The sequence below is a fragment of the Rhodnius prolixus genome, unplaced genomic scaffold (genome assembly GCF_049639745.1).
Source record: "Rhodnius prolixus isolate KJV_2025 unplaced genomic scaffold, Rpr scaffold_6, whole genome shotgun sequence".
In the NCBI taxonomy this organism is placed as follows: domain Eukaryota; kingdom Metazoa; phylum Arthropoda; class Insecta; order Hemiptera; family Reduviidae; genus Rhodnius; species Rhodnius prolixus.
The window spans coordinates 38651729-38669066 of NW_027411634.1; the positions used below are offsets into that span (position 1 = coordinate 38651729).

The window sequence follows — 17338 nt, forward strand, 5'->3', positions numbered from 1 at the left end:
ACACCCACACGACTTTCTCTTAGTTTCATTCATAAAATTAATTTCTCTTGAAAATCTGTACTATTTTCTCTAAAATTTAAATTATCCTAAACACTTTGAAGAATTCTCTACTCCAGATTGGGGGAAGAGAGAGCTGGTGGTTCATTCATCCAGAATTAACGTCTTCAAAATGAAAAATAAACCATCATCTAACGGTTTTATTAATTTTTTTTTTAACTTTTTATATATAATATTTTTATATATAACCAATAAAAAAAAGTATGTGTATATTATTATTTTATAATTATTAATAAAGACCTGTCACTTTTAAAATATAAGATTAATTTTTTTTCAAAAAAGTCTTTCTTTTGTTTAATTTAACTAGTTAAAAAAAAATATTTAATTTTAACCATTGTTATCCTTAGTTCGAAACACCCTAGGTCGATGAAATTATGGTTTGTGAATCTTCGACGAAAACGTTTCACCAATAAAAATCATTAAAGAAGCTTTACAAAGGGCGGCTAGGACCGGCCAAAGATAGAGGAAACGCTGAGCAAATGAAAGTAAGAAAAGACCTTCAATGTGCTAAACATTGGCCTTAACTTTAAAGCGTCTACGAGGGTCGTTTGAAAAGTCCGTGCAAAGTCAGAGAGATAGCACCACTGACGCGTACCAAGTTTCAGCCAGATCGGTCTATTTCTTTGTGTTTGGCATTCGTTTGAATCGAGGAAGTCGAGTGATTTTCAAAAAATGGACGAAAAAGAATTTCGTGTGTTGATTAAACACTACTTTATGAAAGGCAAAACGCCTCAGAAGACTAAAGAGAAGCTTCGATTAGAACAGTTTATAAGTGGTTTCAAAATTTTCGGAGTGGCCATATGGGCACAAGGGACGCTGAACGTTCTGGACGCCCTGTTGAGGTTACTACTCCAGAAATCATTGATAAAATCCATGATATGGTGATGGATGACAGAAGAGTGAAGGTGCGTGAGATTGCTAGTGCTGTGGGCATCTCGAATGAACGGGTACATAATATTTTGCATCAACATTTGGACATGACAAAGCTATCCGCAAGATGGGTGCCGCGATTGCTCACGCTTGACCAAAAACGAAATCGTGTGAAGTGTTGCAAGGACGGTTTGCAGCTGTTCCAGAAGAATCCGCAGGACTTTAAGCGTCGTTTCGTCACTGTGGATGAAACATGGATACATCACTACACTCCTGAGACCAAAGAACAATCTAAACAATGGGTTACCAAGGGGGAAACTGCGCCAAAAAAGGCGAAGACCGTTCCTTCGGCCGGAAAAATTATGGCGACTGTCTTTTAGGATTCGCAAGGAATAATCCTCATCGACTATCTGGAAAAGGGTAAAACTATTACAGGTGCATATTATTCATCGTTATTGGACCGTTTGAAAACTGAGCTGCAAGAAAAACGCCCACGATTGGCCCACAAAAAAGTCCTTTTCCATCACGACAACGCACCAGCTCACACCTCAGCAGTTGTGGTCGCAAAATTAATGGAAATAGGGTTCCAACTCGTTTCACATCCCCCCTATTCTCCAGACTTGGCTCCCTCGGACTACTATTTGTTCCCCAATATGAAGAAATGGCTGGCGGGAAAAAGATTTTATTCAAACGAGGAGGTGATTGCAGAAACGAATGGCTATTTTTCAGACTTGGACAAATCCTATTATTCGGAAGGGATCAACAAACTAGAGCAGCGTTGGACGAAGTGTATAAGCCTAAAAGGAGACTATGTTGAAAAATAAAAAAGGTTTACCCCAAAAAATTAAGTAGTTTTTATTTTTGCACGGACTTTTCCAACGACCCTCGTACACGGCAAAGGTGATGGAAAGAAAATTCAATGAAAAACTTGCAGTTCATATTGTGCGAACATGTTATATCCTGTAGCTTTTTAATTTGAAACATTTTATAGGGGAGAAAATTCGCTTAATTCCTGTGGCGGACCCTTATCACCTAATAAATATAGCCCATTTTCAGCAACGTATTTCTCGAAATCTATAAAGTAAAAGTAAAAAAAGTAAAGTAATCGCCTATTTTTTTCTGGCGGGGCTTAACGTCCAAGTACCACAATTAGGTGTCGTGGACGGAGGCGACTAGCAAACATACTTTACTGTAAACTACTTTTATTAACCATTAAATAAAATCCAAGGCCTAAGACCGGGGAATCGAACCCAGTACCACAATACATATTAGCTTCGCAGGTCTCGCCTCTAAACGCTCGGCTACTGTGGCGCCTTCTTGAAATCTATAAGATCTGGGTTACAGTTATAAAGGAGGATTTGCCCTACATTATAAAGAAAATTTGGGAATTTTATCTTTTATAGAAAAAGAGAAAAAAATTGCCAAAATTGGGTGTTTTTCAACGTTACCCTTTATTTGTGCAGTTTTTGACGATCAACCCTTATACAACTGTCTTACCGGACAGTTTTAATTAGGATTAATTATTACGTACCTAAAACTGAAGATTTACAGACAATTTTCGACTATTTTTTAAAAAAAATTAGTTTTCAACGATTTAGTTATATATTTTTTAGGTTCAAATATTATTTATACATGCTTTATTGTGCATGTTCAAGATATTCAAGGAAAATATTACTAGACAAAGATGAGGGGAGAAGTTTTTAAGCATGGAATGACGGTAGAAGCTGTAAATAGGATGTTGATTTGTGGAGGCCGAACGTGGAATTATTCCCAGTTATGTGGGATATGCCCTCAGGAGGTAGTTAACTATTGTATTTTCTGTGCTACAGAGGCAAATATGAGGGAAAGTACATCGCGTGTGAATAAAGGTAGGAAGATAATTTATGAATGTAAAGAAGGAAGTAATGTGTTATTAGCGTCACTGTTTCGAAACTGGACTTTTTTTTTGAAACCTTAAAAACTGTTTAGCTCCAGACCGTTGATGTTGCTGCTGCAAGTTGACTGGTTGTCAATAGCTTCTACTATTTATTTATACAGTGCGCACTATAAGCAATAAAGAATTTTATTATCTTGTTATACAAGCGAAGACTTCCACTTTCTGCTTAAGATTTTAGACATCAAACATAAGAAACCATTGGCGTATTCTCCTAGGGAATGGAACAGAGAGTGTTTCATTGTCCTGTCCGCACTTCTTATGAAGCGATTCCGCCTTTAGTCCCCATTTAGATTAGATTAGACTAGGGCGGCCTCAAGGCCTACGCCACTGCGACCCCTTTGGATCTATTGTGGCTCTTCTCACTCTAAAGTTCACCCTCCCAGACCTGTCCTTTTAATCAGACTCTTAATGCTGGAGAGCGACTCCTGGGTAAAGCTCCACAGGCCTTGGTTTTTCCTCCCCGAGAAGTAACATCCTTAGCCATACTAGGCCCTCACACTGACATAACAAGTGCAGTGCCCGTTTCCTCCTTCTCTTCCTGACAGAACCTACAGAGGCTATCATTGCCCATGCAATGCATGTGTCCCTATTTAGATGCTTTACCTCAAAAGGGATTGCCCTAGAACTTTATACCCTATAACCCCTTTAGGGCAGCCTTTAGCTGGAAACTTCCGTACAAACCAAGGAGATATGTTGAGTAAATTTTGTTAAGACTCATCCAGAAAGATCTTGTTTGTGCCCCATTTCCGCTAGACTTCTCCAGTAGAGAGTATTTTTAGGCTAACATTTATGATTGAATTTCAGTATAATATATGGTTACAAACTGTTAGAGTATAATGGCTCAAAAAATTTGGGAGTTTTGAAGATAATTTTTGGTGAGTTAAAATGTTGAGAATATTAGAAAGAGGAATGCATGTGATTGTTGCAGTCAGATGTAGGAAAGTGCATTGTGTGACATGAGGCTTGCACAAAGTAAATGCATCATATGTGGTGTCTCTTTCTATCTCACTCACACACAGAAACTCTTCTTGCTTCTCTCTTAAAGTTGAACACAGAGTAACGGCCTAATAAACACCAGACTGTACCTTCTAAATAGCTGGAAGAGTGTAAGGTTAGAACAAAACTTTACTGCACTGACTGTACTAGCTGGCCCCTAAGAGTCCTTATTGCCCCCAGGGAGGACCAACAACAACAACAGCAGCTACAGCAGCGGCAGCAGCAGATATAAACCTGCCCAAGGAACAAAACCTATCCCACAGCCAGCCAGTTTTGTGATTCTCCCCCACCATGACTATTCGAGCTCCCTTCTCCATCAGCACTGTCTCGCCTCACCACACTCCTCTTCCTCACCGTGCTGCATAACATCAGATGACGTTGTTGAAGTAAAAAAAAAATTGTTGGACTGTAGGTGGGGGTTAAGCACAAAACTTGCAGCTCATAGTGGGGATATCAGTCTAATGTACAACCAGGGGTCAAATAGAATCACGGTAGAAACCTCTGTGCGCCTTTTTTTCCTTCTTAATTTAAGAAAATACACTTTTTATGCGTGTGCCGTTTATTCCATCAATATTTCTCGTGTGGTTATAGTTTTCTTTAAATCTTAAAGACAAGAACAGAGAATTCTTAACGGTCCGCACAATCTCTCTCTCTCTTTAAAATTTAAATCGGCTGAAGTGTTTCTTCTTTTTTTTTTTTAAACTATAAGACATCAAAATTCTTGTTGTACAAAAACAAAAACAAGTGTTTACTCAGTGTTCATTTAAAAGAAAATCCTTTGTTTGGTCAAAGAAAACAAAATTATGTTAACAACTGCAACAATAATATGTCAAATTTGGAAAACTCTACAATAAACCAGGTGAATATTTCTAGTTTTTCTTTTGTTTTTTCTGATCTTTTATGGAAAAATTCTGGAACAATACAGGACTAAATTGTATTTGCGATTCCTTTTAATTCTATGGTACTGCTATAACTCCCCTTCAATTCCTAAATCCATTTACAGGCGACACAGGAATGTGTTCCACCCTTCACCAAGCTTTAGTTTCTATAAAAGATTTATTTTATTTTAATTAAATCTTTATATTTTTATTCCCGTCAAAATAAAGACAATTAATAAAGTAAAACTTAAAATAATTAAAAGCTCCTTTAAAAAAAAACAAGGTACCAATAGAAAAGAGGTCATCCTAAATTAAAAACATTTATATCCCGAACTACTAGTGTTACTTCCCTCTCTGGTTTTACTGGAATGTGTCCGCTTCCCTCCCTTCTTCTCCTCCAAAAACTAATATTAGGAATAGTCGTAAAAACAGCTTCCGTTTTTTTTTTTTTAAACTAAAAAAACATCTGATATTTATTATTTCCTTAAAACTGTACTTATATTTTGTAAAAAAAATAAAGTAAGTCCAACCCAAAGAAATGCGAGTTATTATTGGAACCGTTCATGTTATTGAACTTTTCAAGTTCGTGGAAATCTTTTATTATTTTCTTTCCCCACTTTTCAAATTTTCTTAAAAACTTGAACTTCTAACTGTACACTATATTTTTTTTAAATAACTATTATAACCACTTCTGAAATTACTCCGTTATTTGAGGATGAATGTACTTCAAAAATAATTTGAACAATTATTTAAAAAAAAAATTGTTTTGCACCTCTAGGGGGGGGGCTTTCAAAGTATCTTTGTGCAGTAAATGCTATGGTGACCCTGACAGTCAATGGTCCCGCACACATACCATTGCTTTGATGTTATTTACTAGCCCTTCACTTTTTCAAAGGGCTTCCACCTTCACTTCTACAATTTTTGTTTTGTTTTTTGTTTCAATATCCACTTTTTTTCTTTGTTTTTTTGTTTATTTAATATTGTTGTACTTGTCCCGGCGTTAAAGTCTCTCTCTTTCTTTTTTTTATAAGATTGTTCAGAATGGAATAAACTTGCAAGATAAATCAATTCTTAGAAGGTGTAACTGTGATTTATATTTTAGTAAACGCACTAAGCAGTATTGTGTATCCGTGGTGAGGCTCAAGCTATTCTGGTGCTAAATCAAAACAGCCTGAAACAATGTAATATTTTAAAAATATTACAAGGGAAGGGCCGTACAAAATATTTTAGAGCTTGAACAGAATCTGTCCCTTTTTTCACACTCTCGGCCAGGCAATGAACACAATACACACCACATACTCACGGACACTACAGACTAAAATTGTACTAAAAAGAATTCTCTGTAGGCCTCCCCATTCCCTGAGAAGTCGGCCCTAAAAACTACCCCCACAAACATTCTTCAGGCAAACAAACAAATTACTAACATACCAGGGACCCGCATACCGTTTTCCCCCAGCAAGTCTAGTCCTGTCATTCGTCCTTGACAAAGGAGTCGTTCTCCTGTCATTGTATTTCGATCAAATTTCCTAGGTTCTTTTTAGTACAACTACATTTTAGGTTCATGCCGAAAGTCCTGATGGATGATACCCTGGTTCCCTTTACTGTACATACCCGGTCGGCCAATCCACTACTGCATAAGGAAAAACCGTAGAAGCTATCCTTTTACAAGCTGTCGCAACGGGCAAAAACTTGTAACAGATCCTTCCGTCTACGAAAGGAAGGAAGGATCAATTACAAGTTTTCAGACCACCCATATCTCTAGGAGAACCTGCAAAGTGTTATTTTTTTTTTATTTATTTTCTACCTTTCATTTATTAACCTAATCCTATGGCCCCTTTTACAAGGTGGATAAGGGGCCATAATTAATAATATAAACGTTCATTGCTTTTTGTTCCCTATTCGCCCCCACCCCAATCCCAGAGGAACAATGTCTACTTAGAGCTCTTCAGCACAGCGCTTAGTCATTTGAACAAAAGCTTTTCATTTGTGAGCTTTTCACGAATTATTCCTGAATATCCATTTTGATTACACTAATCTAATACAAATGGATGAAATTGGTTTGATAACCTCTTTCAACTTGTATCGTTCACTTACTGCTTCAAAAAAAGCTGTATTAGGTACACACGTATCAATTTTCTATACTTAAATTTTTCTTTTAACGAGAAAAATTTTTTTTTAGTACAATTTGTTTTTAGAGTAGATTTTATTTCTGAAATTTGATTTTCCGACAGTTACGACACAGAACATTTTAAATTCGTCCCCACAAGAAAATTATTTTCTAATTTGGGTTCTTTTACAGATTTTTTTAGCATTTTTCCTAAACAGAATTATATCAAACAGGGAGCTTAAAAAAGGCTAGCATATTTAGATTACTATAAATTTCTAATATTAACACAATAAGAATCTAAGACAAAGATAATGGGAATCGAACACTAATCCCGCAATACATCTATGCTTTGCGGTTCTACATATTAATGATTTCTTAAGACTAATATAATGGGAATCGAACACTAATCCCGCAATACATCTATGCTTTGCGGTTCTACATATTAATGATTTCTTAAGACTAATATAATGGGAATCGAACACTAATCCCGCAATACATCTATGCTTTGCGGTTCTACATATTAATGATTTCTTAAGACTAATATAATGGGAATCGAACACTAATCCCGCAATACATCTATGCTTTGCGGTTCTAGTAGATATTATAGTCAGTCACCTATAGTGCAATGATAAATAAATTTATTTTTAAGTTCTGGCAAGATAAGTTTTGATAAGATCACATCAAAATTCTGGTATCGAGTTATCAACGAATACATTCGTTTTAAGGTCCTTTGAAACTGAAAAATAGATTCAGTAATGTGGCACTATCGAGTTTGTTGATTATTTATTACTACGTAGTTTCTTGCCGTGGCACCAATTCGAAATATATAAACTTTGAACTTACTACAAAATTGAGTTTATGCTTACTTACTACAAAATATAATTCGCAGAATAATTTTTATAAAACTGCTTTTTTTTCTGACTCATTAGACTTTGAAACGGAATTTAATTAATAAAATTGTATTTCCGGTTTGCAGTGTTAATCTATGAGCTTATTGTCGGTTCTCACCCTTAGTGGCGCCCAAATCAATCAAAGAATTCCAACTTCCTTCAAGAGAAAATTATTTAAAAAAATTAAACTATTACTGATAATTTGTCTATTATTTTATGTAACGCACAAACAAACTTGCGTACAGAGAATATTCTGACCGTAAATTTCGTATCTTGATGCCCACTTCAATGGCGTGGGCTATACTCCAACGAGTTACGTCTAAACAACTATATAACTTACTTTCATCTATCTCTTTTTCAAAATGGAGATTAGATAATTGGCCAATTACACGCTAGAACCTCTCCTTCCACTTCCTTCCTTCTTACATCCCCCAGAACAAGGCCCTAAGAGTAAAGTAGCAAAAGCACATAAATCGAATGGATATATTATCTTTATCTCATCCGTTATTTTCATTTCCTGTTAATAGTCGTAAGAAGGAATATTATGCAGAGTTCAGTATGCAGCTAAAATGCACTTTAAGGTTTGCGAAAACTAGAAATTCGGTTTGTAAAAATGTTTTTAATTGGTATTTTTCCAAATTTTCTATCGGGGTATTAATGGACACGATTCTCACCAAAACGCTGGAGAATTTTTTTTTTTTTTTTTTTTTTAATAATTCATTGTTGAATGAATACATAATTTAGAACTTGAAGCTTTTTAAGAAATATAAAGTCGTGTGAGTCTACAGTTAACACAAGATTTCGTGTAAATGAGAGGAAACTTGAACTTTTTACTTAGTTCTAAAAAGAGGCCTTAGTGAACATTTTTGTTTTTATTGTCGCGTCAACATCTAAGTTCATTGGCGTCCGGAGTCAATATCCGTTTCACCAGCGCACTGCCGGTTTCCGTTACAGGACCAACACCTTCCCACATCACTTTAGTGAGCTGTAAGAAGCTCCTGGGAAGAGAAAAAAAATCTAAGAGCCAACAGCCTGGATTCGAATCCGGGATCTCCGCGAGCGAATACAGTATTCCCTGAGCAAATCCCTTGTTTATTTTTGTTCATTGAACTTGTTTTTAAATAAACAATTCGAACCACTCTGGGTCCATTCACAGAATCACAAAGAATTTTTAAATATAAAATAACACGTACATAATTCAAATATTTTATAATATATAATTATTTAATTGTATGTGAAGTCAGATACACCTTCATGTTGTACATGACTGTGATGCAGAATCATCGTATTTGTCTAATTTTGCGATATACAGGGTGTTCATTTTAAGACGGCTCAAATGCATTTCATGCTTAAACGGTTGTTCTGAGCAAAAAATGATAGAGGAAAAATTTGTTGCTTGTCATCTCTAGTTTCAGAATATGTGACAATTTTAGATTCCTGCCCGCATACGCAGCTGACGCGCGACCAAAAGTGAGGGTTTGCAGTTGACCCCCATTTTTATATCCACCGTTTTAAAGAGTATAAAAGGTTATGAAAGAAACCGGAAACTGCAATTAGATATCTTCAAAATTAAAGGTACTATGCCTTCAAAGGTGGCTCCTCAGATACAGAGAGCAGTTGATAACCTCCTGGCTAAGCTGGCTTGCGAGCCAGAGGAGGCACCTTTGAAGGCACAGTACAATGCTTCACAAGTTGCGTAAAGTGCATTGTTTGATAAATTAAGGAATAAGTTTGATCCTTTACATGAAAGATATTGATCAGTTAAATTTGTGGCAGGAGGTTTCCAATTTTTTTGGTAATTAAAAGCAACTCTCCCAAAATTGCCAAATAATTATTAAACCTTCTTGTTTGTAACAGATGTAAAATTAATTTTTAGCCATTTTATGTATGCTTGAGAACACCTAAAGCTCTTAACATTTGATTTTTCTTAGAGAAATCACTCTGAAAACGACTTATTTCCCGATATTAAGAAAAATACTAGCTTTACTGGCTTGGCAATATTTTTAGTAGAAAGGGGATGAAAAAATACATAAAAATGACCTATCGCGTGATCTTCTTTCTCTTTGATAACAAGTTAAAAAAATTGAACTATGATTAAAAATACCAGATTTTGAATTGGCCTAGCACCTTTAATTTTCAAGATATCGAATTGCGGTTTCCGGTTTCTTTCATTACTTTTTATACTCTTTAAAACTGTGTATACGAAAATGAAGGTCAACTGCAAACCCTCACTTTTGGTCGCGCGTCAGCCGCATATGCGGGCAGGAATCTAAAATTAAGTCACATATTCTGAAACTAGAGGTGGCAGGCAACAAATTTTTCCTCTATCATTTTTCGCACAGAACAACCGTTTAAGCATGAAAAGCATTTGAGCCGTCTTAAAATGAACACCCTGCATATAACATAGGTGTAAAATTCAAAATTAATAAAAATAAAAAACTTCTACAGATAATAAATTTTCTTATATTTTATTTATAGTCTATATTGATGTTATATTAAAACATTTTGTAGGCACTGAGGATGGACTCTGGTTTTGATCCGAAACGGTTGTTGAAATAAAGGTTTTTAGACCAAAAATGGGTGAACGAAATATAACGATAAAAATTTACATCGATTCTTTAAATAAGAATAAATATATAAATTAATTCCAGTTAAAATAAAATGAAATATATTATATATTCAAGCATTAAAATTTCCAGCTGGAACTGGAGAACCTTCCAGCAGACAAGAATGTCCTTGGCAAGCCAATAACCTCAAAAAAAAAAAAAGTTGTAAAGATTTTTTTGAATTAAACAGTCTTCCTTTCTTCAATAATCGATAAATTTTTAAAAAAAGTGAATTAAAAGAAATTTTAATTTTATCGATTAAATTAAACTATTAAAATAAGGCTTTTGCGATAGTGCAGAGATTATCGATTTATAGTTTTTCACCGGAAATATCCGTTTTAAGATTTTTTTTTTTTTAGGTCCGGAAAAACTGTGCTTTTGTTTGTTTTATTATTTTTTTACAAAATATTTTTCCGATTCCATTATTTTGAATAATACACATAATCTATCTCTCTGATGATGGATGAATGTCCGAAACAAGTCAGGGATACCAAAAAAAAAAAAAAAACGCGTGATAGAAACCCCCCTCCCAAAAAAAACGATAGTTTGAATTTGATATATCAAATCGACGATACCATGGAAACTGGTAACCAAATATTTGAGATTAAATCAACCAACCGGAAGTGCCAGTTTACTTTGTCGATTTTTAAAGATTTTTCACGAAAATTTTTCCAATAAAATTTATTTTAACTTTGTGTGCTTTTATCTGAAGTAGACAGGAAATGCTATTAAAGAAATTCTAAAGGGTAAGGCGCCCTCTTAAGTGTCATTTAATAGTTACTTTAAGATTACTGTTATAATACTAATAGAAATGCCATCTTGTGGATAAAATTTCAAATTCGCAGAGGAAATAGGGTGAGCGGAAGTGCTCAATTTATTAAACTAATTTTTCCGTTTTTAGCTTGGGTTTAAGCTTAATGGCTTTTCAAACTACAATAAACAATACTGTAGTGAAGAATTTCAGGCTAGATGAAACTATTCCTTACATAAATACTTCTCAAACAAAATAAGCAGTATATAATCGATTTCTACTATCGATTAGATAAAACATAGTTGTAGTTAAATATAAAAGTATGCAAAGGAAAATAAAAAAAATCGAAGTAACCTTGTACTTTAATAGTCTGTCGTGTACTGATTGGTGAGACAAGATGTACCAACAAACAGCATGAGGGTTAGACTGAGATAGAAGATACAGAAGAATGTAACGTTTTTAAATAGCCTTTAGCGGGGTGTATGTGAGTGTGTGTGTGTGTGCATGGAGGGGTGAGGAGGAACTGAAGGGGGGAATTGTTGTTTCGATTTCTTGGTCATATTTTAACCTATTTAAACATTATTAAAAATCTTTACTTTGAAATGTCTCTCGCCTTATTTATTTTCCTATCCCTTAGAAGTTGTACCCTTGGTTATAAATGACGGAGAGGGGTTTACAAAAAAACAAAACTACGATCTTTCCAAATCTTAAACTAAATCTTCAAATCTCCTACACAGATTGTAACTAAATCCTCTCTTCGGTTTGTTTATTAAATAAAATGAGATCACCAGAAAAAAATATATGTTTTTTAATAAAGGGGGATGCTGAGCATTAACTGAGAGATCTCTGCACAGATGGAAACATCAACTATATAGTCTTCAGTGGAAGGAGGTATTATTTATTAAAGTAAAGTAAAGTTATTGCCTATTTTTTCAGGCGGGGCTTTACGTCTAACTACCAAATTAGGTGTCGTGGACGGAGGCGACTAGCAAACATACTTTACTATAAATTTCTCATATTAACCATTAAATAAAATTAAAGGCATAGACTAGTACCGCAATACATCTTAGCTTTGCGGGTCTAGCCTATAACCGCCTAACATACTTTACTGTAAATTTCTCATATTAACCATTAAATAAAATACAAAGCCTAGACCGGAGAATCGAACCCAGTACCACAATACATATTAGCTTTGCAGTCTCGCCTCTTAACCGCTCGGCTACCGTGGTGCCTTATTATTTATTATTGTACATATTTACTTTGTAGCACTACGGTGCCAGTGAAAATTTTTTAAATAAAGGAAACATTTGTTGTAATTATTACTGCGAAATACGTAATTTATGTGACGCACTCACTCATTACATGGTAGCACTCCTCTTCCACGTCACCGATGGTATCTCTCAAGAATATTGTTGGTCACTTACCTGAAACAAATTTATGTTATCAATAAGCTATCATTGTTATCAGTTAATGGGGTTAAAATGATGCATTAAGATCTGCTGGTGTCGTGTAGCAGTATTAAGACCCCTGAGCAATTTATCTAAGAAACCTCTCCTATATGAGAGGGTCTAAAAAGGGGTATTTCCTCCTCTAGTACTGTAAACACCCCCAAAATGTTTATTAGAGAAAGGGTTGCCCATTTTAAGCGCAACGTTTAACAGCTGATAGTATCACAAAAAATAGGTTTTCACGAAAAACTATCCATTAAAGTCCTTCAAAGGAAAGAAAAGTTTATTTTTCTTTTTCCTTTTTTTCTGCTAATGAGTCTTTGAATTGTGCAAGACTTATTGTTCCTCTTTGTAACCGAGTCCGCCCTAAATAATAAGACACATAACGTTAAGAACTAATTTTCATGATGCCCATACAAGGCCTACATATGACGTAATAGGAGACATAAAGTGCAAGGACTTAAATATCAGAACAACCTCCTTAACTTGGTTAATAATCACCTTAAAATTGTCCTTGATATAAATAACCAATAATTTAATTAAAATATTGTAATAATGGCAATTATTGTTAATTAATATTTTGTATACTTTAATTATGTATCAGTGGTGGGGGTGAGAGAGAGAGAGAGAGAGAGAGAATTAATAGATTAATCTAGGTGAATATGGTAATCTAAAAAAATAAAGAAAATCTCTGAAGGACACTTCACAAAAATTTGATCAGCTGTTGGAAAATTTAGTGTGATTTCTTTTAGTGCAACCAAATGATTTTCTCTTCCCAAGGAGGAGCGACTTTACAGCTCACTTTCCAGCTACAGACAGTGTTATCTGTAAGAAGAGAAGCTGAAACTGTCTGAAGCTGGAAGTGGACTGAAAAAAAAAAAAAAAAAAAAAGCTCCGGACGTTAACTAAGATGATGTGTCGCGTCTTAAATTCAAAATAAAAACAAAAAGCCGGAAATGATGTTTTTCTTTTCAGGGAGGCTGTCTGTCTACCCGCATTTTTGCTTCTCAAAACTATCTTAATACGATTTTTCTAGGGGAAAATTCAAATTTTAATTTCCATTTCAATGTAATTATTATTTCAGTTACAATACGCAATAAATCCATACACTACGTTGAAATGAACAAGATAGTCCGCCAAAAATGTTCTTAATCAAATTTTCCCACAAAAAGTGATCTTTAAAAAAGTGACAAATCGATTTTGTCAATTGGCACTTCATTGATTAGTTGATTTTAACCTTACTGTCGGATTCGATAGTTGTACTTTTACTAAATCAGTATAAAATTAGATCTATTTTCTGTAATTTTTTTGGTTTTAGAGGTTTTTTAATTCTGTTTTTACCAAATATGGTGTACAGAATGTGTTGCATACACAAATCCTTTTTTAAACCAATAATACCAGATAAAAATTTAACATAACTTAAATAAAGAAAATAATAAATCATATAATGTAAAGATAATCATACTAAATGAGAGATAAACTTCTTAATTAAGTTGTAACTTAAATATTTTAGCATTACATTATAACTTATATTAGTGATTAAGTATGGATGAGCGCAACATTACTACATTTATGTTGTAATTGTAAATATTTAAACAGTCGGATTTCAATTGCAGCGACAGTAAATGAAATAGTTGTTCCTTTCTGCTAATTGTGGTTGGGATAGATAGTTGAGGTAGATACTTTGTTCTCATGCATTCATAAAGCGGACAGGTAATAAACAGATGGAATAAATCTTCATTTTCATAAAGATTACAAAGAGTATAGAGCTGATTAGGATTTAGTAAGTAGGCTATTGCTTTGTGGATGATTTTAATGAAGAAATTAATGCAAGTTCTAAGTTGGAACAATATACTAGCCACAGGAAATGGTAGAGAAAGTAGAAGATAGTTTTGAACATCCGAGATATTTTAAGGAATATTTCTATAATAAATGCTATAATATGAGGAGTATAGTCTGGCTACGTCAGTGTTGTGTAAATTGGCCTCATACGATGAGCAAAAATTGTATTTAGATTTTTACGGATTACATAACAGGATCCTACATTTCCCAAAGATGGTTGTAACCAACATTTACGAGGGTCGTTTGAAAAGTCCGTGCAAAAATAAAAACTACTTAATTTTTTGGGGTAAACCTTTTAGTCTCCTTTTAGGCTTATACACTTCGTCCAACGCTGCTCTAGTTTGTTGATCCCTTCCGAATAATAGGATTTGTCCAAGTCTGAAAAATAACCATTCGTTTCTGCAATCACCTCCTCCTTTGAATAAAATCTTTTTCCCGCCAGCCATTTCTTCATATTGGGGAACAAATAGTAGTCCGAGGGAGCCAAGTCTGGAGAATAGGGGGGATGTGAAACGAGTTGGAACCCTATTTCCATTAATTTTGCGACCACAACTGCTGAGGTGTGAGCTGGTGCGTTGTCGTGATGGAAAAGGACTTTTTTTGTGGGCCAATCGTGGGCGTTTTTCTTGCAGCTCGGTTTTCAAACGGTCCAATAACGATGAATAATATGCACCTGTAATAGTTTTACCCTTTTCCAGATAGTCGATGAGGATTATTCCTTGCGAATCCCAAAAGACAGTCGCCATAAACTTTCCGGCCGAAGGAACGGTCTTCGCCTTTTTTGGCGCAGATTCCCCCTTGGTAACACATTGTTTAGATTGTTCTTTGGTCTCAGGAGTGTAGTGATGTATCCATGTTTCATCCACAGTGACGAAACGACGCTTAAAGTCCTGCGGATTCTTCTGGAACAGCTGCAAACCGTCCTTGCAACACTTCACACGATTTCGTTTTTGGTCAAGCGTGAGCAATCGCGACACCCATCTTGCGGATAGCTTTGTCATGTCCAAATGTTGATGCAAAATATTATGTACCCGTTCATTCGAGATGCCCACAGCACTAGCAATCTCACGCACCTTCACTCTTCTGTCATCCATCACCATATCATGGATTTTATCAATGATTTCTGGAGTAGTAACCTTAACAGGGCGTCCAGAACGTTCAGCGTCACTTGTGCTCATATGGCCACTCCGAAAATTTTGAAACCACTTAAAAACTGTTCTAATCGAAGGTGCAGAGTCACCATAATGTTTATCAAGCTTCTCTTTAGTCTCCTGAGGCGTTTTGCCTTTCATAAAGTAGTGTTTAATCAACACACGAAATTCTTTTTCGTCCATTTTTTGAAAATCACTCGACTTCCTCGATTCAAACGAATGCCAAACACAAAGAAATAGACCGATCTGGCTGAAACTTGGTGTGTGTTCTTCCAAGAGATGCTACTAACTAAACATAACCTCGATACGCGCCAGTAGTGCATCTCTCTGACTTTGCACGGACTTTTCAAACGACCCTCGTATATATAAAAAATTCTTTTATTTGGGTTACCCAGTTGAACTTAATATTATTGGACGGTATGGTTTTAGAGTTATGCTGGATCACACTTTCAACAGACAGACATACATATTCTTCTTCTTCTTATTTGGTGCGACCGTCCGTCTAGCGAACCTTGGTCTCCGTCAAATGCTTCCTCCAGTCTTCCCTATTTCGGGCAGCCATTTTCCAGTCACTTCCGCCCAGCAACGCCAGGGCATCCTCCTTCACACCGTCCAGCCAACGTAGCTTTGGCCTGCCTCTCTTTCTACCGCCTACCGCCATGTAGCACCATTTGTATAAGCCTCTTCGGCACGTCATCATCACAAGACATACATATTACTGGTCATAATCACTTTTTATTCATTTTTTTTTTGGACTCATGGTATCACAAAACTGGATATCTCCAGTAAAATCTTGAGAAATAGAAAACTTAACACGGTCGTAAAGTTCTTCCTCTGACGTAAGAGGAAGTAAAAATTGTTGGAGTTAGTTTCTCATTACGGAGCGGAAAAAAAATTGAGTAAAATCCTATTTAGCTCAGAGGAATCATTTAAAGAGCCTGAAGGAGTCGAATGATTTTGTTTTTTAACTATAAATTGTTGAAGCCCTCCCCTGCTCCCCTCCTGTCCGTGCACGATTAAATTCGTTTGACACTCCCCGACTGAGTTGTTAATGATGATGATGTAAAAAGTTTCTACAAATGTTCTGTAAGTGGTGGAGCAATTAATTGTATTTCTTAACTAATAATTATTAAAAGATTGTAATTCAGTCCATAGATAATGAGTTTTTAATTTGCAAAGTACAACTTGGTAACTATGGAGACTGTATCTGTCTGTCTGTGCATTCCTCTATTCTTTGGTAAGAACCATGTCAGAATTTTTTTTTGGAAACATTATGTTTTTTTAGTGGAAAATACATTTTCACTGATTTTCTTGAAGACGCCATCTACTTTTTTTTTAAAAAACACCAAAACTAATTAAATAATTATTCATTATTTTTATTTAAACAAATAAAAAATAATTGACGAAATAATTATTTGATTTAATTAACCGATCATATATTAACCGAAATACATCATCATATATTTTAAAAAAACATATTTTGCAAGCTTGATGGGATATAAGTAACTGTTCAACTTTTATAGATCAAGGAATCATGGATGAATTTCTCACACGTTAATTAATCTCTTTGGAAAATTCCCCCCGTTAATTAAGAGGCTCTTTGGGCTCAAGAAATATATAAAACTTCTTTGTATAAAAGAAAAGTTAAGTAAATGTAACAAAGCTAAAATCTTAGCTTTGCGGGTCTAGCCTATAGCCGCCTAACATATTTTACTGCAAATTTCTCATATTAACCATTAAATAAAATTCAAGACCTAGACTAGTACCGCAATACATCTTAGCTTTGCGGGTCTAGCCTATAACCGC

At 35.0% G+C, this 17338-nt stretch overlaps 2 protein-coding genes across 3 annotated transcripts in view; one reads left to right on the forward strand and one right to left on the reverse strand.

Annotated features, from left to right (window-relative positions):
* LOC141460397 (uncharacterized) overlaps positions 1-17338 on the reverse strand; it is a 115484-nt gene that overhangs the window by 50229 nt on the left and 47917 nt on the right. The window lies entirely within an intron of this gene.
* Fbxl7 (F-box and leucine-rich repeat protein 7) overlaps positions 4277-17338 on the forward strand; it is a 162860-nt gene continuing 149798 nt past the window's right edge. The window contains exon 1 of one of the 2 annotated variants that reach the window (XM_074140338.1): positions 4277-4718. The gene's annotated coding sequence lies outside the window, so the exon portion shown is untranslated. The remainder of the gene's footprint in view (positions 4719-17338) is intronic. The other variant, XM_074140333.1, reaches the window with a different exon arrangement.